Here is a 19,846-nt window from a genome sequence, read left to right on the forward strand (position 1 = left end):
TGGCGTCTCCATTGAAGGGCTCGGGCGAGCGGCTCAGCTTCACAGCCGTCAGGACTCCGGGTAAACACGCTTGACTGATTAATGATAACAGCTCTAAAACCCCACAGACGTTTCCAGCACCCAGAAATGTTTATTTTTTATACTAAATTAAATTCATTTTCTCCCTCATTCCCTCTAAGGGAAACGGTGACAAATTTAAATTCAGAGTGGCCTTCTCTCTTGGAGGTGGCCCTGTGCCATGACCTCTAGACAGGCTCTGGTTTGGGTTTGTCTTTCAGTGGGGGCGGGGAGGGGGAGATTGAAGGGCAGGAAAAGAAAAAGCACTGAGTACAGTGCCCTGAGCCAAGCGCCTCGCGCAAGAAGGAACTTGCTAAGGATTTCGTATTTACCAGGCTCACGGTGGGTGCTTACGTATGATGGAAAAAGAGAAGGAGACAAATCCTTAGGAGCATCTGCTTTGTGCCAGACACCACGATGCTGGGAAACAGAAGACGTGGTCTCTGTGCGGCTCCTCAGAAAACTGAAGCTTGGAGGGGTTCCGTTGCCCAGAGCAACACCGGGCAGAACCAGGGCTTCAGCTCAAGTCTCTTGCATTCCAAAGCCCATTTTCCATCTCTGTATGTTTATCCACACAGCCGTCAATGAGGAGAGCAGCAATGGACTCTGATTTCTGCAGTGCCTATTTTGTTTACGTAAATCATTCTGGCCATTTTTATGCTAGTAAATTTGTGACCTCTTGAAAATCTGTATTAGACTACATAGTCTTTGTGCTTCTTTCCATGTTACCCTGGCAATTCCCACCAGCTGCGCACTGGCCAGCAGACAGATGTTCTCAGATGAGCAATCCCTCCAAGGACTAGCTTTCCCTGGATGCTAAGGCTCTACCTCTGGACTCAGGGACGTACACAGATCCTCTAGGAGCTGAGACAGGATGAGAAATTCAGATTGTTGAGAATATCGTTTTAAAACACTGAGCTGAAATAAAGCCATGGTTTGTCAGTCAGTTCCAAAGGACAATCAGACATTGCTTTTTCCAGTTTTGTTTTCTTTTTTAAATTTTAGTCACCAATGAATTTGTAAAGGCGCATGCAGTTACGTATAAAATAAGAAGATGTGTGGCTTAGCTGTGACCTTCAAGGAAAGAAGACACTTGACTTGCTGTTCAGGAAAAGTCATCATAAATGTTGGGAGAATGCTTGACGATGATTCTGATGTTTCTTCTACATGCTAAAGATGGGCCTGGATTTCCCTCACTTCATAAAGTGTAATGTAGAAGTGAGGGAGGCCAACAGCGTGGATTGGGTTGCGCTTCACTAAGGGCCTGTACCAAGAGCTGTACTCGGTTTCAGGGTCGCAGCTCGGCCAGACGCTGCCCTGTACTGATGCCCAGTGGTGGGTGGGACGCAGAAGTGAGAGCAAACAGCCAAGTGCAGGACTTGAGCCAAACTATCAGCGAAAAAAACGCTGGGAGAGATCACGTTTCAGAACCTCCTCTCCCATCAAAACAAAAACGAAACAAGCAAACGCTTGCCCCAATGTAGTAACTACTAACTCTCTGAGTCAAAGATTCGTTCCGGAAGGTGCAACACACTTTATGAAGCTCTCCAGGCCTTCCTCCATGGCTCCACATCACAGAGGACTCATGGGGCCAGTGGCCATTTCCTGCTCTCTGAATGCTGAGCTCCTGCGCATTCCTCAAAGCCCAGCAGAAGAGCCGCCTCCTCCAAAAGGACCTTCTGGATATCCTGAGTACACTCTGTGGCCGGCTCTACTGCTGTCTTAGAAACAGATAATTCTCTAGCCCGCCATGGCGACTGTTTCTGCCTTTTGCCTGTGGGAACACGTGGCCCAGGCAGAGGCCACCTGAAGTTATCAAAGAGAGAAAGCTCTCCTGCGAGACCGTCCTGTCATGGCAGCCCAGCTGATGCTTCGACATTTGGTCAAAGGAGAGCACCCCATGGTGCAGGGGGCCCCTGCTGCTGCTGGGCCCCTGTGGGCCCGTCCACGGAGCCCTGGAGCCGAGCACATGGGTGTCTGCCTTCCACGAGCCCACTTTTTGAGCTTAGTGCAAACAATCAGGATGGTGATGTACAGAAGGGCCCCCGACCACGGTGAAGCTGTGCTGAAGGCGGGGAACCACGCTGCCTTCGTAGCAGCACCACGTCGGCTGAGCTGTGCTTTGCTGTCAAAACAAACAACCCTGAACCCTCAGGAGTGACGACAACAGCACTTCTCTCTCACTCCCGTGACCCCGTCCTGGCTGCGGCTCTGCCCCACCCAGTCTTTCTCCCAGGACCTTGGCTGAAGAAGCAGACATGATGCAGACATTCTCCAGGAGGGAAAGAAGGTGACAGGTCCCAGGACTGCTTTTCAGGCTTCCCCTGTTGCTGCTCCACCATGGAAAGAAGCCCGGGGCCGAGGTGGACCCCAGGGGGACGGGAAGCCTGTAGGAGGGGCAGGGACTGTCCTAAACAGTAATGTCACCCGCCACAACCTGTGAGAAAGATGTGCTATTGAAGCAATCCAGAAAGAACGCTAGACGAGCAGGTTCCTACTGAGTTGTACTGGAAATACAGTCCCTCCAATTGTCTGGTTCTAGGCTTTAACATTTTCACCTATAAAATCAGAGGTTTGGGCCACGTGGTGTCAAGGTCTCTTCCGACTCTGCGTTGAGCCCGAAGCCTTGCCTCACGGTTATCTGTTTTGCTCTCTTATCCAAAGGACAAGCGCCTGTGTCCTTTCTCTCTTTCTCACCAAGTGCGGTGCGTGAGAACACGGGCTGAATAAATAAGTTAAACCTAATGAATAGCTTACGCGTTAGTGGGAATTCAATAGATGATTTCCTGGAAGCAGGTTCATGGCCCCCGTCTCGGTGGAGAAGGAGGAAAAGAAGGAGAAGAAACAAAAACGCAGCACAAGAGGGCCTGGGGGTGGGGGGCAGGCCCTACAACGCAGCCTGGGGATTCCCGGCTCCTGGGACGTCCCCTTGAGGGCAGCTGCGTCACCACGGGACTCAGCCCTGGATCTCCCCATGGCTGAAAACTGCTTAACTTACTAAATCTAAAGGCATATGTATTTTGAAACTATTGCAAATGGAAAGAGGTTTCTTTCTTTTTTTCCCTGTTCCGTGTTTTGTGTAGGGAAAGTAGGTAAAGAGCACACTCCCAAATCATTAGAATTCAATTATAGGAAATGCTGCAGTATTATGCAAAAATGAAATTCCTGATTTTACTGTGAAAAGGAAATGATAGCCTTTCGAACCTAACAAAATAGCTGATTTGCCAAGAAAATGCTCTCAGCTAGAAGGAATCCGCCAGGAAGAAAAATAGTCAGTGCTTGGGTCCCATTTACTCTGTTTTTGTAAGGTGATGAATAATCATTTTTTAAAGCTCTCCTAAATTTAATGACAAATACACAGCATTCTTATTTCAATAATTACAAAGCATGATTTGGGTTTCACATTTTGTCTTCAGCTGGAGTGAGTGATGGGCACTGTCTTCCGCTCAGCTCTGCCGGTCCCGCCCCGAGGTGCAGCTTGGCAAGGTCACCTGCGAGTCTAACTCCTTGTTCTAAGGATTGTAGCCCACAGTAACTCCTCAGTCATTGCACTCCTTGGTTGTAAGCGTAAATCGGATGTGTAGATTCACTTTGCGTCAAGCCTTTGTGTGGTTTGAAATTAAATACAAGTAGACCCACAACACAGATAAAATCCATCCGAATAATAGGGGCTGTTTTGTAAGCTCAACCAACATCATGCAGCTGGAAAACCAACCCTTTTTCCTTAACTAACTCCAACATGATGAGCTGTAAAACTCCACATGCTGTAGTGAAATCTGAGAAGTGAAACAGAAAGCAAGTGAAGGAACAACGCAGGAGTCGGGGTACGAACGCACAAACCTTGAAGGGTCCTTTGTTTTCCAGCTTTCCTTTTGTGGCTTTCAAGTATTACCTTCAAATCAGTGATTTGAGCATTTCAGAGAAACACATTTAAGGAAAGGCACTTCTACAGCATAACTTTTTACCTCCCTCAGAAATCTGTACTCAGGAGACACTGGCCCTTGCTCTGGGGAGGGAAGGCGCCCCGTCTCCCTACCTCATGACACACCCACTGGCTACAAGCCGTACCACCAAGTGGGAGACAACCCACCCTTAAGCCTGACACTTCTAACTCATGAGCATTTTATACTTTTCACCAACTGTCTGGAGTATTTCTGCTTCCAGCGGCTAAAACTCTGTATGTGGGCGATACTGAGAACGTTCGGGAAGCTTAGGCTTTAAATATATAACGTTCGAAGAACTTTCAAGTGCTACTTTACCACTAAACCCCCGAATCACAGAGCCTGGCAGCTCCGCGGGCAGGACGTGATGCCCGCCGCCTGCCTCTGGCGTCACATCCCCCCGTTGGTCTGCAGTTTTCCTTGGAGACGGGCCATCTTCACACTGTGCCTGCATCCCCTTCCAGCCCTCCTGCCACTGCTCTGTGTGCACGACCCTGCCTGGGGCGCCTGGGACGGATCTCCTGCCATTTCCTGCACTCTGCACAAGCACTAATTGAAAATTTGGGTGGCCTTGCTTATTTATTTTCCTGGAATGCAGTGGGTTATATTTTCATGGCATTTTCTCAGCAGTGCAGCATTTCAATTTCAAACTAGGACAATGAGAAGAAAAGCCAGTTCCCATCAGCAAAAGACGACTGCACCCAGTTTGGATTTGCAGGATGGCGTGTATAAATTGTGACTAAACATAAACCATCAGAAATGCCTGTTTTTTTCAGGAAACTAAAGAGACAAGTTGACTTTCTCCCTAAAAAGAAAAAAAACAACAACATGGTGATGGGCTCAGTTACCACAAAAAATGAAAGATAAATAGAAGGTAACATTCAAAACTATTTGGTAAAATTCAGCAATTCACTGTCCATGTCTAAATCTTCATAAGATGCACTGGCTCGAATTTTCTGTTGGATTCATGCATGTCAGAAAGCTTCACAGCAGCACTGGAGTCTTGTACAAATCACATCCTGGTTTGCATGGGCATTTCTCTTTAGCAATATGAAGGCTAACAGTGGAACTTTTAATTTTATCAAGATGTTATCCCATGTTATTCTAATAATCTACCACTGCTGTAAGTTTTGTATTGCTTAATATTTAAAGAGGAATCTATTTCAATGAAGTTGTGTAAAAACACAATTTTGGCAAAAATTGAATTTATACACATGGCTTAGAGAGTTTACACCTTAAAACTGCCTTTCGATTTCATCCTGAATGTGTGCATCTTTCATTTCTGAAATAACAGTATATATAGAGTGAATTTTTAATATCTGATACATTTTGCATGAAATATTTTAAAAGAAAACTTTAGAATGGTTGAAAATATATGCACATGTTAAATAAACTTATTTACCAAAGACAATTACTTTAATAAAACTCCCTGAAAAAGTGCCAGTTGAGGGGCAAATACATTTCCAATTTCGTGTCTTAAATAGGGCTGAGTCTAGGTCATTTTCTTAATCTTGAGAGCTACCTTCCCTTGGTCTGTATGCATTTCTGCCATTGGTGTAATTGACGGGCACACTAACTGTACATCAGTTCACCTCAGAATGGGACATTGATGAGACCTTTTCATGGAGCAAAGTTGCCACGCTATGATCTGAAAGTAAAATGTTCAAAAACGTCTGAACTAGTTTGGGCAGATGATTTGGGAAATAAAGAAATTTCATCTGTTCATTTTAATCAAACAATTAATAATATTAAGTTGCTATTCTGAGTTACTTTTTAAAAATTGGAAATAGTGCTAAATTGCCAAAGAATAAATGACAATGGCACATATCTTCCCATAAAAATAAGTACTAAAGGTATCTGGCTTCTCAGGTGAACAAACTTATTAAAGCTTCACTATAATTCATGAATAGGATTTCTCTTCCACACACGTTTTGTCTTAAAATTAAGGGTGTTAAAGAGGAGAACAAAATCTGTTGGACTATGTAAATATTGCTGAAGTACTGATTTTGAATATACAGATGTGAGCTGAATAACATAATTATAGTTTTTCATGTGCTACTGATTATGTATTTGAAACTCACTCTATAAGAAATGCTGTGCATGTAATAATGGTAACACTTCATGTTTACATAGGTCTTCATAAACTTCAAAAGTATTTTTCAACACATGTAATTGAGGTTCATAATAATTCTTTGAGGCTCACTTGCTTAAAAAGCACATTAAATTTTGTGTTTTAAGAAAAGGTATTAAAGGAAAGTAAGTGTATGTTTATTAAAAACATAGACATAGTCATAGAACCAAGCATGAAAAACACAAAAATTTTACAGTTTAAATAAAGAAGATACTTGGCCTTGGATGGCCGTGTCAAATGTTTGCTCCAGTGCAGCTCTTCTGACCTTCTGAACAGCTTAGAAAACAAGCTAGCAGAACTTCACTAGCTTGGTAAATTCAAATATATTTTATGTAGTATTTTTCCTTTCATTTCACTGACTTTAATAAAACGATAAAAGGAAATATTGCATTATTCACACTCACATCATTTTTTCCAGCAGTGGGCCTCTTCTTATGTCTGTCTTGTTAAGTTAAATTACACCTTAGGAAAATATATGCCACCTGAGATGCAGTCCATTAGGAGACTTGCCGTTTGTAGTTGAGTCAGAACAGATATGGGGAAAGATATACTTGCACAAAGTGTCAAAAATAAAAATTACATATTTCTAATATTTCCCAGTATCATTTCCACTTTGCTGGAATTAACAGTACATTTTAGTATGGCTGATGATTTCTTCCCTAGATGTGAAATAGCAAAATATTTTTTAAAAGAAACGTACGTCACAGAACAAACAAGAACCAAACCACTTCTGGTGACCAGCCCTTCCCTGCGTCTGGCGGAGCTGCCGCTTCCTTAGGTAGGGATGTAGGATGACTCCAGAGTATATTTTACAACTTGTGCGTAGACATAATTCACAGCCGAATTTAGGAATTGCCCAACAGAAATTAATTCCTAAAATGTCGAAACTACTCCTAATAAAACCGCCAAGTCTGGGCTGGAGGATTATTTCCATGACAGGGGTGGGCCGTTACCTGCAGGGGAACAGGCTGCTGCGGGGACTGCACAGAACAGAAAACCGAAAGCCTGAGTACGAACATCTTCTCATCTGTGCTTTCTCTGGAAACTTAACGACCTGGACAGCAAATGAGGTACATGGACAGTGTTGGAGAACAGACTCGTTGGATCTATGTATCGGTTTTCTGCATCTGACATCCAACTGTATACAACTGACAACTTACCTGATTTGGATTAGTTTATCCAAAGCACAGGCAAAATAAACCAGGTCCTGATTTCTTTTTCTTGAGAAAATAAGCTGGTTCTTCTGCACACTTTCTTGTAGTAGAGGCAAAAAGCGGTGCATAACTAAGAGAACAAGGCACCTAACAGACTTCCAGGCCAAGGATCTGCCAGTGTAGACCGTCCACTCCCTTCAAGTCGGGGAGTGGAGCCCAGACCCTCCCAAACACGATTCTCCAGTTACACGGCCTCAGACAATCTCAAGAGCCATTGAAAGCAAAGCACAGTTTACAACCTTCCTGTGATGAGGAGGCCAGCCGCAAAAGAGAAGTGTGTCAATCGGAGAATGTTTTAAACATTAGAATGCTGCTGTCAGCATTCCTTTCACAGAGAATTCTGCCGAAGGCCTCAATTTACAGAAAAGATGAAAGAGCTGCGAGGAAAACAAGTATTTGAACTGTGACTGAGGGACAGGATGAGGCAGGTGGGCTGAAGCGGGTTAGGACAAGCGGAGTCTGAACATCAGAAGCCTGCAGCCCCCGTGGTGGCCCCCCGGTCCTCACACCCGCCGTCCGTGGGACTGCGACCCCCAGGGGCCACCCTCACCCCTGCAGCCCTTCCCAGCGGCTGATACCTCCAAGCTCGGTTTAAGTTTTCATTCGTTTCTTAGAGGGTGTGGGTGCGTGTGCATGTGTGCGTGCACGTATGCGTGGGTGTGCGCGGCGGGCAGTGACCCACGGTGCACACCACCGGCCTAAGCTCAGCAAGCCCCTGGCCTACCTGCCAGGTGAGTCTTTGCCCGCAGACGAGGTGGGGCCCCTGCGCAGGGCACAGCCCTGCCCTTGGGTTGGCTGCCTCCACCCGCCACCTCCCGTGGCTTTTATAAGGTGAAAGCCGAAGCATCAGTAAGTCCGTGCAGTCACTTGCTACTCTTCCTTCCACTTCTCTCAGAGGCATTTGTTCTGTTGGGAAGTGGAAATGGAAGGAGGGAAGGGAGGGGGATGGCAGGAGAGAAGGGGCCCTGGCCTGTGCGCTCGCGTCCCCGTCCCCTCCTACTCAGTTCTCCCCCAGGCACCATGACTTGTCAGCTGAGGGGCCTCGCCTGCCTGCGGCTGCCTCTTCTGGTTTTCTAACCATTTTTCTCTTCACTATGAAAGTGTGATTTTCAGTAATAAAAAGCCACAGGATATAATCAACCCCTGTGAATCTAAGACAAATTATTTATGCAAAAGGGATAAGAAGTTGACACCTGCTGCTACCGTCTCTGGCAGGTCCAAGCGCTTGCTTCAGTCTTCTGGACCAGTGGCCACCACCTCCTGCCCCCCAGGGTGCGGTGCCCCCTGGACTGGCCGTGAGGCTCTCCATATGATTATGTTCACGATGGCCTGAAAAGAGCTCCAAAACTGGATGGAGATGTTTACACCTCAGACTCCCACAGATTTTGTACATGAAAGAAGGTTTTTGTCTCTAAGTGTTTCTCAGCGACTGCAGACTACTATTAATTGTAAATATTGTTAGCAATATTAATTTTATTATAACTATTACAGATATGCTGAAAAGATAAGTCAGCCTAAATTCATATACCAGAGTTGCTAACATTTTTAATTTTTTCACCTTTAAATAAGCTGCTTGCTTAGTCTTCTTAGAAGTGCAGTTCATTAAGTGCTTCTACAATGAGAACTATTCTGATTCCCCCTTTAAAAAATGTAAGGTCTCTCAAGTTTGTAAAAGTTAATTTGCGGTTGCTGTTGATACGCTAAGACAACATGAAATCTCATTGGATGAAGGAGAAAGCTTTGATTCCATAAAAGAGCTACCTGCATCCTCTAATTATATTTTATAAGCAAGGTCAGTATTCTAAGTTAGTTATTTAGGTTCATTAAACGTCATGAAATATATAACATTTATGGTAATTTAAAAATGTTTAACATGCAGTTATTAGATTCCTAATAAGGATGGGCACATACTTTCAAAGTGCATTTGATTTGTTATTGTCCTTTTACAAAGAAAAAGGTGGTGATAATGTGTATTTAATTGTATTCTCGTATGAAGCTTACAAATGGCCTATATTTCTGTATCTCCGAGATCACAATAATGTGAATGTGTGTGCATATAATGTGAATTATAACATATAGACTTCTTCCTACACGACTAAGTTCACATTAAAAAATTCAAAGATTAATAGTGTACAGGTCGCTCACTTTTAAAGCAGTGTTTATCTGGGCTAGCATTGTAACAAGATTAGTTGTGTCAATAGCCTTGTACCTGGGATTATTTCCACCCCTAACTCTGCTTACATAATTGTGTTAACTCAAACCTAACCAATACCCCAGTCCTTTACATGGTTCTGCTCAAAACTTGCTGGTTTAAATATGTTAGAGTGGGGCTTCCCTGGTGGTGCAGTGGTTGAGAGTCCGCCTGCCGATGCAGGGGACACGGGTTCGTGCCCCGGTCCGGGAAGATCTCACATGCCGCGGAGCGGCTGGGCCCGTGAGCCACGGCCGCTGAGCCTGTGCATCCGGAGCCTGTGCTCCGCAATGGGAGAGGCCACGACAATGAGAGGCCCGCGTACTGCAAAAATAAATAAATATGTTAGAGTATGCTTGAAAAACAAGCAGGAAAGACAGATTCTTCAGAATTCTAGCTCTTATTTTCTTATTTGTTAAAATCTTCCCCCCAAAGATTCTCTCAGACAATGAATTTGCTTCAGTCCTAATTGTAAATATTTATGAAACAAGACCTGCATGCAAAAAATAAAAAGACAAAACAGGATGTTTTATTTATCATCATCACCTTCCACAGTCCAAAATATGTTGTTCTTATTTTACTTTTGGAAAATAAATATTGCGAACAAATAATTAGAATGTCTTTAATGGCAGATAAGCTTAATTTATAGAAACAGAGAGAGGACGTGTAGGGAAAGAGCAATGCCCAGACTATGAGGCACTGTGTCTATACTTGTTGATCTGCAAAGCAAGCTCGGATTGCTGCAAAATGCATGTACAGAGGACCTCTCTGAATTAGTGGCTAGATGATTAGTTTTGTGCAGAAAACAAACCTTTTTTTGAAAGTGCCTGTTAGAATTCAACTGCCTCTAGCACCAGTTAAACAGATATCTTAGACGTTAAAAAATTACTACCAGCTCTATTGAGGTAGACTTGAATACAAAAATTGCACACATTTAATGTATACAACTTAGTGAGTCTGGAAGTTACACATCTTGAAAGGAAAGAATTACGGTGTGCAAACCAAGAAAGGAAAGCACTGTGAAAATCCTGTACGTATAGGAGACCAACTAAGAATGCAAAAAGCTTGCCTCTCTGTTTGATGTGGGAAGCCGCCTGGCCTTGTTCAGGAAGAACATTCTCAATTCTCTGAGAATTAATTTAACTCTTATTTCTCTTAAAGCATGCCAAAACCCATGGGTCGGAGGCGGCCAGGGCTGTACAGCAATGCATTGCTTCTCCTTTATTTGGACGATGCTCTACTTTACACTACAGTTTCTGGTCTGAAATTATATTTACTAGAAAAATTGCTGCCACATTTAGAGTCAGTGGTTAGCAGCATGTTTATGCAAAAACTATTAAACTGGATGGTGTTTAATTTTTTTCCTGGCTATTAACCCATGTTGTGTCTTGTCACACCATGGCTGGTCGCTCTTCCATTAGACAGTGGAAGAGAACTGGCGCTTCAGAGCAAGCCAGCACTGTAACCAAGGAAAATATGGTCTGTAAATTCTGGTTCAAAACTGATTTTCATAAAGAATGAAAACCTCCTTCTAAATGTGTTCTGACAAATACAAGCTTACAAAGAGAAGGCCAGTTCACAGCAGTGACAATGACATTTAAACACATCTGAAACACAAATGGCACAAAAGGGCTAACAGCAGTCACTGAAGTTTTCTTCCACAATTTGAAATCAGCAAGCAGAGCATATAAATTTCTGGGATAAAATTATAATTACAGCATTAGAGAGATAGTCTCCACTAGTTCTCAAACAAAGCTTTGTTAGGGAGCCTCAAAAGTCTACAGTTCGAAAAGCTGTTGTTTATTGGAAAGAAAGCATGCGCACAGGCGAAAATCCGTCATTCATATCTGTGCATTCGAGGGTCTCTGTTAGCGGGATGGATATGCCGCATGATAAATGTATGTAAAGCATAATGATGCAAATCAACACAGCCTCACACATCTGGGCTCTGAAAAATGTGGCCAAGCTTGGAAGGAATTACTTTATGGAAAAGTAGGAATTCAATAAAAACACAACGTTGAAAATCAACCCACATGTTTACATTGTATTGTTTTCCTCTTCATTGCTTTACTTCACAGCTAACCTCCTACAGTTTGACTTTCCACTCCAGCTCCACTCCAGTGCCACCGCCAGGGACAAAGAGGCAAAGATACTAGTTCACGGGGGCTGGGGGCTGTGGAGGTGTGGACGCGATTCAGGACAGGGGGCAAAAGTTACAGAAACAGAAAAGGATCAACAATCTGCTTCAAGTTCAGAGAAGGCAACCAAGAAGTTCTGTTTTAAAATGGATTGCATTATAGGTGACAAATTCAAAGAACAAAAAGATCCCTTTAATTGAATACCAAGAAAAATTAGTGTGACCTGCTACCACTGGCATATAGTTATTCCGAAAATCCCCACTAACAGCCCCACCTGTCTTGCCCTATGCACAGAGGAAGGCCCAAATTCACTGCAGAACAGTCGCTTGCTGGAAAACAGAGCCATGAGTTCAGGGCTTACAGGGGCTTTACGGTGGCTCCTACCCACCACCTTATTTCAAAAATGAGATCACCGGACCTCTCAAGGGGTCAAAGAATGCACCTGATCAGGGTCCATATAAGGTTGGCCCAGAATGTGGGTTTCTGGACTCTCAGTGTAATCTCTCTCTATACCTACCCACCTACCCATCCATCATCCACCATCCATCCATCTGCTTACCTATCACCCACCTATCTATCTATGTGTATTTCAACCAACAGCAGTATAGCCAACTCCTGATTTTTCAGGGACCATTGATATTTGTCTATTTTTAGTATGTCACTGCTCAACTCCACCAGGAGCACAAAAGTAAGTTCTTACTCAAATCAATTGGCTATACTTTGTTATCACTTCTTTTTTTTTCAAATTCAGGTACTTATTTAATTCAGGTACTTATTCAGGACCTGCATAGGTTTAAAAAAAAAACCACATACAGTAAACAAATCATAAATGAAAAACTGGATGAACTGTCACAAAGTGAACACACCTGTATTATCACACAGGTTAAAACGTAAATTCAATTATTGCCAGCACCCCAAAGTCTCCTTTTTGTCCAGTCCCAGTCTCATCTCCACCCCTACATTACTGTTTGCCCGTATAATTGAAATCATACAGTATTTATTCTTTTGTGTCTGTCTTCTTTTGTGCAGTATTATCTGTGAGTAGATTTTCATTGCTCTGCTGTACTTCATGACATAAATATGCCACTATTTATGTGTTTATTTTCACACACACCGATGTGAATGTCCTCTTACACATCTTTTGTGCCAATATAGACACAGTTCTCTTTGGTAGATGGCTGGGGACAGAACTGTATGTTATCACTTTTGTTATAAGGGTCCAGTCAGAAAGGAAAAAGGTTCAGACTGTTGTCTAAAGTGTGGGCTGGATATTTTCTTTGGCTTTTAATTTTCTGTGTACTCCTTGTCCCTCTGTACCACGGAAAGTGTATAGGGAGCTCTGCCTTCCTGGGGGATGGCCCGGGATACTGGGCGGTGGGAGAGTACCAGCAGCTGCTGGCAGCGGAGCTCACAGGGGGCGGGGGGCAGGACCAACCTCCGGGATGCACAGGCCTGAGAGCTGGGACACGGGTGTGGTGAGCAGGTCCTGCACACTGACGCTTGCTGTTGCTGTCGGGAACACATTCACTACCCCAAGCTGGGTATAGCTTAGTTCACAATGTAGGCGAAATCTACTGAAAACAGAGGGTGAGAAAACTGCCTTCAGGGAGTTTAAAATCTTTTATCAGCTTGGTGGGAAACCAAGGAGTTAGTCGAGCAATGAAAGGACTCATAAGTATCGTGTCACATTAGAATAAAAAAGAATGAGATTTGAGGCCAGGCAGATTACACGTATTCAAGGCATTCCTAAAACTCCTGGGGAGCGGGAAGCCTTCATAAAGAAGTGCCCAGAGGACTGAAATCCTACGCAACAGACGGGAGGCCGACAACATGTCTCCCTGCCTGAGCAGAGCCGGAGCTGGCGACATCTGCCTTTACAGCAGGGCACAGAGAGCAGCAGGCCAAGGCAGCCGGCTGCGCCAAGCCCCGTGCGTTAGGACAAGCATCGCGTCAGTGGAGTAAACTGGGAACATGGTACCATTTCCTACGGCTACTGATAAATGCAAAGCACATAGGACCTTAAAGTGGAAAGTCGGAAAAGACAAAACACACACACTCAAAAACCCAAGACAAACAAAAAAGCTCCCAACCCCCTAATGCTGCCTAGCAATTTAAAACAAATTAATGCTACCTTTCATTCAGCGATAAGTCCTTCATTTAGAACATAAAGAGGTCTAAATTCCTAGTCACAGAACCTCAGCAGCAGCAGGGCCTAGCAGGGCAGGGAGGCCTCACTCCAACCCTGTTCCCTCTCTCCAGGTGCCACACCTCTCATGTCTCTGGCAGCCAGTGACTGTCCTCAATCTGTCCTCTTCCAGACCACCTACAGACAGCCGGGAGAGACCCCGGAATAAACACAGCTGCGTCTTTGTGCTGGTGGCAGCAACGGGGTAACGCTGTGGAAACACGGCATCCTTGCGCAGACCCAGCTTTATTTACAGGGTGCTTAACAAAATATGCAAAGAGAAGGTAAGCAGAAAAACACAAGGGCTCTGCTTTGCTGTAGAATTGGAGACATTTATTCTGAGGCCTTTGCAGATACAGCGCTTTGAAGCTGACAAGAAACACAGCTGCTGAAGTCCACACAAAGGCATCTGCTAGGAGTACAGGGTAGCCAGATTCCTCAACCAACAGGCCCAATCTGCGAATTGCTAAAACAACGTCATAACTGTCACAACCTTGGAGGATTTCAAATTGTCCTTGTGATCTTAAATCATAAAAGACTCCAGCAAAGAATGACAAAGCTGGGTGGTATTCGATGAAACCTCTCAGCAATTCATACATTGTCAAGATGGACACAGTAAACTGGGCTCACGTTTGCCTCTAAGTGACCATAAAGCACGTTCTGAAATTGACTGCTAGAAACAGCCGTCTCCCCCAACTCTGCCACTATCATGATGTATCGTTATGATTGTTAACTTTTCGTTTTCCACTCAACACTGACTTAGGTTGTGGTTAGTGCTATTACTGAGTGGCTGGCCTGATGTATTGAATACCTGCTGTGCAAGGCCCTGTGGTATCTACAATGGAGACAGGAATTTGCCATCAAGGGGCTTTGTTAAGCTGTGCGTTAACACATCAAACCATCCTCAGTCTTTGGTAAAAAGGATCACTAGATATGGCAAAATATAGTTGTTTCGAGGATTAGAATCTGTACTAACTATGGTCCATTCCAGACTGATATACCATGTAGCATGAAACACTTCAGGTGTTCACTTAATGTAAAAAACATCTACAGAATGGGGAGCTGTGCCATCACAGTGTTTGCTAAGACTGAAACCAAAGGAATTCCATGTTTCAAAGTGATTTTTTCCTCTCTAGAACAAACGAAATCTGATGCAGAATTGCAAACACAAGCTCTACAGTGATATTTCATTGCCTCAGCAGCTACTACAGCAATTTTGGGTTTAATGATTTAATTTCCGGCCAGCTTCTGCACGTATTGCACTAACATTTGCCAGCTGGCTTCAGAATGTGGACCAGAAGTTTAAGAAAAAAGAAACACTACCAGTAATTTTTATATTAGCAAAAGACTCTCTTTCTTCTTCTAGTGTTTCTGTCTCAGGGATACAGTATTATTTATCATTTTTTTGATCCAGGAAAGACCTGTGAGTCCTCAAGAGTCATTCATACCAGCTTAATGGCAGGATCGCCTGACTTGGGAAACGATGCATCGCCGAGAGCAAAGGAGAGACGAGAAACAGGTTCAGTTTCACTGTGAGGCAGGGTACCACTGCCGACCTGTGCTTCAGGCCACTGACTCGTGCTTCCTGTGTTTAAAGTGAATGATCCTGGGAAAGCTGAGTTACTGCACACGGAAGCACTCCTTCCGAGGTAAAGGGGAGAAAAACGAAGTCACGCCAAGTCCCACAACTGCGAACGTTTGTCCAAAATGTTACCTTCTTTTTCTCAGGATGTATTTCTCTAATATAGGTGTGCAATTCAACACGTAAAGGTATTCAAATTATAATAAAAATAGGCTACTTATTTTTCTGTGATAACGCCTGTCTTGGCTGGACTCCCCCGGAAGCTGACCCTGCGATATGGTTTCCAGGCTCGAATTTAACTTGGGAGGTGATACCAGGAAACATCAGGAGGGGATGGGGAAGCCAGGTGGGAAAGGGGAGGAAGCAAGTGGAGGTGTGGGTGAAGGTGGTCCTGAGGGTACTGGGGCCCAGCCTCGAGGGCAGCTCTGGGCACGCTGCATACCGTGCCTCCCAGCTGCCCCGGGAGCTCCACACCAACTCCTCGCCCGTCTTTGGCTGAAGCCTGCTTCCGGGCCAGGAAACTCTCCAGTGCTTCCAGCCTACCACGTGTCCAGGAAGAAAGACCCAAGGCACAGCGGCAGGTGCCAGAGAGCAGAGGGGCAGCAGAGGGGGTATGGGTGGGCTCTGGTGGGCACTGCTACACCCTGTTGTGTTCACCTGGTCCTGTCACTGGTGCCTCACGGAGTTACACCCGCACCAGGAGTGCTGATAGGCTGAGCTGTGGGCTCCTGCTGCAGTTAGTCCTGGGGCCACAGAGGTTCTCAGCATCTTCCTCCTTTATCACTCGTTCCGGATGTCCCTCACTCTCCAGCAGCACTTCTGCTGGCCTAGGTTGCCTGCTTGATGATGTTGCTTGTTTCGTCCCTGTGGGGTCTGAGCCCCTGGTTGCCATACCCCTGTCAGGCCAGGGGTGCTGCGTTATCCATTTGCTGCTATCACCAGGCACGGAAAAGATGCTCAGCGAGTGCCCTGAGTCCAGAAGTAATCCTCCCTGCCCCTATTTCCTACTGATCATAAAGGTCATTTTTTTTTTTTTTGTCCCCTGTATGAGGAGCCCAGGGGAGGAGAGGTCTTTAGATTGAGTGGAACCTTGTGTCCCCTGGAGGAGCATCCTTCCCTGCCGCAGGAGCCAGGGCTCTACTGGGGACGCAGCACCGTACGCTGGTATGAGGTTCACAATACACCTTGCATCCCATAGCACAGCATCCCACCCCCGCAAAACGTTATCCCCGGCCAGAGCTACAGTTGTGCCCCTGAGGCCGTTCTAATGTTCTACGAGGGTGGCACCTTCTGGGTGTGTGAAGTAGGGCAGACCCAGTGCATCTTGCGGTACTGGCCCCTCTGTCATACCTCTTTCACTCTCAAACGGGTCCCTGTCCCAGGTGATATCACGGGAAGCCCCCTGATGATAAATCAGACACAGTGAGCAACTGCACAGTGATGACTGCCAGAGCCCTGCAGGCAGGGAGGACTAACCCGAACCCGGATCTGCATCTGGGTCTGAGAAAATCCGCTTGCCACCCAGTGGCTGCCTGGCCTCCGGGAGGGAAGGCCCCGTTCCCCGGCTGGACCTCGGCCTCCGCGTCCGGAAGGGCGGACGCAGCGCGCAGTTCCATAGCCGTCACCACGGATACACACTCCCAGGCCCCGGAGCAAACAGGCCGGCCCGTCGGCTGGAGTAACCCGCACAGGCGAGCGGAGAGGAGGGGCGGGGAAGCAGAAGCGCAGCCAGCCCTCACCCCTGGTACACACAACGCGCGACTCCTTCCGCACTAAACCGAGGGGCCGGAAGAGCGCGTTCTCTTCCGTCCCGCAGCGCTCGGGGCTGCGCGTCACTTCCGGCCGGCCCGCGGCGGCCGCTCCCTGTCAGGCAGCCGGTTCCTCCTGGCCGGGCCCGGGTGGGCCGCCTTTCTATGTCGGAGGCCGGCTCCCGGCAGCGCCCGCCCACCGAACCCGAGCACTGTCCACGCTCAGGGGTCCCGGCCGCGAGCACCATGGCATTCCGGCCTGCGCGTCGCCTGCCGCCCAGACGCGGAGGTTCAGCCTGAGGCTCCTGAGGAACCGGGGTCGCGGACGGGTACTCCGCTCCCATCCGTCTCCCAACTCCCGCCCCCACCCCGCCCCTGGGGCTCGGCCGTCGGGCGCTCGACGCTCGACTGCGCGGCGGATCGACGCCCTCGGCGCTCCGGTGGCGGAAGTGAGGGCGTTGGCGGCGGGGCGGCAGCGGCCAGGGAGCCCTTGGTCGAGCGCGGGGCCCTGTCCGTGCGGGCCTGCAGGTAGGTGTGCGGGGGGTGAGGCCTTGGCTGAGGCCGGCCGGGGCCGCCGTCAGCCCCGCGCCGCCCTGCAGCCGCGACCGTGCGGAGGGGCCCTGCGCGGGTCCCGGAGCCCCGCCCCCTCCCCGCCGTCCGGGGCGCCTGCTGGGGACTCGGAGCCCCGCCCCGGCTCCCGGCGTGCGCCTTCGGAGCGCCGAGCCGCGGGGGCGGGTGGCCGCTGGCCTCCACTGCTCCCTGGAGCGCCTGCTTACCTGTCCCAGCGTAGGGTTGCGGGGTTCACTGGCGGGGAGCGAAGTCAAGAGGCCGGTGTTGCTTGTTCTCCTCGGTCGCGTCACTGGAGAGCTGCGCCGAGCGTTTACCAGCGCCCGTCGCCTTGCCTCCGGATCGATTGCGTTATCCCCACTTTGACGGCCGGCTAGACGGAGCTCATCGTGGCGGCGCGCGTAGCCGTCAGTCTCAGCGCGGGCTGCCTGGCGGCCGCGCCCGCACGCCGGCGCTCCCCCAGTGAAGCCGGGGCGTGCTCAGGCGGGCGGGAAACCGCGCGCAGGCGCTTCCCCTCCGACAGCGAGTCTGAGAAACGTGTGCCTTTCTTTTCATTTTTTTTCTTTCTTTTAATGAATCTGAGTAAACTTGCAAGGAAAGCTTTAACAAAGTGTTTTAGAACGCTTAAGTAAGTCACCTGGATGCGCTGTATTGAAAAGCTCCTTCTCGCTGAGGGTGTGCGCACCGCTCCTCGAATGCCTGACGATGCTCTGCTTACGTTCTGGGCAGGCTTGGTGTAACGACAGGAACTGACAGCCGGAAGCTTCCCGGGGAGCCTGTGTGTCCGACGTGGTGGATCCACAGGGGTGATGGAAAGAGGGCGATGCGTGCTTGGTACTTAGATGCTCTCTTCTGTCTGGTTCAGTAGAAGTCTAGTAGTTTTAAACAGAGGGCCCCCCAGCGCAACTTGGAACAATTCTTGGAAGTTTCAGAAAATGATTTTTTCTTCTTGTCAGGCATTTAATTTCCCGAGCTGAATATCGTGTTGAAAGTTACCTCTCTAAAAGACGGTTTACCAGCATGCTAAGTCGAATTTTCATTCATCCCACAAATACTGGAGAGCCCGTGCTGTGTGACTCTAATGGGAAGGGGGACTAGTACTTAAAATTTTTGCACAGGCAGCCTTTTAATAAAGCACTGCGGCCAGTTTCCAGTGCTGGGCCCGGCAACCTGAGGCCATGTAGGAAATGCTGGTTGTACAGTTAGCCTCTGCATTACTGTTCACCCGTTCTCCACCTTACTCCTGTCGTCTCGCCAGGGTTCCTAGTTCAGCGCCTGCCACAGAGGAGAGCTTACATGTTTTCCGAGTGCGTGGGTTTTAGGCCCGTGTTGGGTAGAGAGGATTGTAAATTGACTGGGGTGGGAAGTAACGTCCGTCACTCTGCTGAGCAGAATGCTAGGGCCTTGATTGTTCTCAGACGCTGGGGAAGGTGTTCCTGGATCCCCGGGAGTGCCTGGTGAGACCGCAAGGTGGAAGTGTTAGTTACACTCTCATGATTCTGTGCATGTTTATGCCGATTGGAAAGAATTGTTGATACAAACACAAGCTTACAGTAATTGTAGAGAAATGATGCATCTCTGTGGACACACCTGTAGGTATCCTTAGACCTCAGTTTGAAAATTATGGAGTCGAAGCACCATTTACTGGTCCGTGTGCTACCACCACCTGCTCTGTAGCATGGGCTGAGCTACTTAGCAGCCTTTTTGGGCTTCCGTTTCCTTGTACCTGAGGATATATAAAACTAGATTATCTCAGAGTTCTTCCTGCTTTGAAATTTTCCAACTCAGTGAATCCTATAACCACTTAGCGCTTGTCCTGTCCTGTGGTATCTTAGGGGTTGTAGCTATTGTTGGTATTTACACGTCTGTCAACAGACTAAGCTCTTGCCAGACAGGGATTAGCCTTAGTCATTTTTGTATCCCAATTTTAGCATATGCCTGACACATGTTAGAAATAAAATTAGTCTGTATTCAGAAAGGGGATATTTTTGCCCTCTCCATTAAATAGCCAAGAACTAAGCTGCAGTATTCAGTGTAAGTACAGCAGGAATTCAGAGGGGGGAAGGATCTTTTGGGGTTGGAGCAATTGGGA

At 47.0% G+C, this 19,846-nt stretch overlaps 1 protein-coding gene and 1 long non-coding RNA gene across 8 annotated transcripts in view; one reads left to right on the forward strand and one right to left on the reverse strand.

The window, feature by feature from the left end:
• Positions 1-3,399: 3,399 nt before the first annotated feature.
• LOC125965522 (uncharacterized) lies at positions 3,400-18,262 on the reverse strand. Its single transcript, XR_007479504.1, has 2 exons — positions 17,964-18,262; positions 3,400-3,833 (listed from the first exon to the last, which is right to left on the reverse strand). It is a non-coding gene; the product is annotated as an uncharacterized LOC125965522 (long non-coding RNA).
• The window catches only part of EXOC2 (exocyst complex component 2), a 156,271-nt gene continuing 153,697 nt past the window's right edge, over positions 17,273-19,846 (forward strand). For 6 of the 7 annotated variants that reach the window (XR_007479480.1, XM_004281077.4, XM_033408014.2 and 3 more), the window contains exon 1: positions 17,273-17,715. The gene's annotated coding sequence lies outside the window, so the exon portion shown is untranslated. The remainder of the gene's footprint in view (positions 17,716-19,846) is intronic. The other variant, XM_033408012.2, reaches the window with a different exon arrangement.

The sequence above is a fragment of the Orcinus orca genome, chromosome 10 (genome assembly GCF_937001465.1).
Source record: "Orcinus orca chromosome 10, mOrcOrc1.1, whole genome shotgun sequence".
In the NCBI taxonomy this organism is placed as follows: domain Eukaryota; kingdom Metazoa; phylum Chordata; class Mammalia; order Artiodactyla; family Delphinidae; genus Orcinus; species Orcinus orca.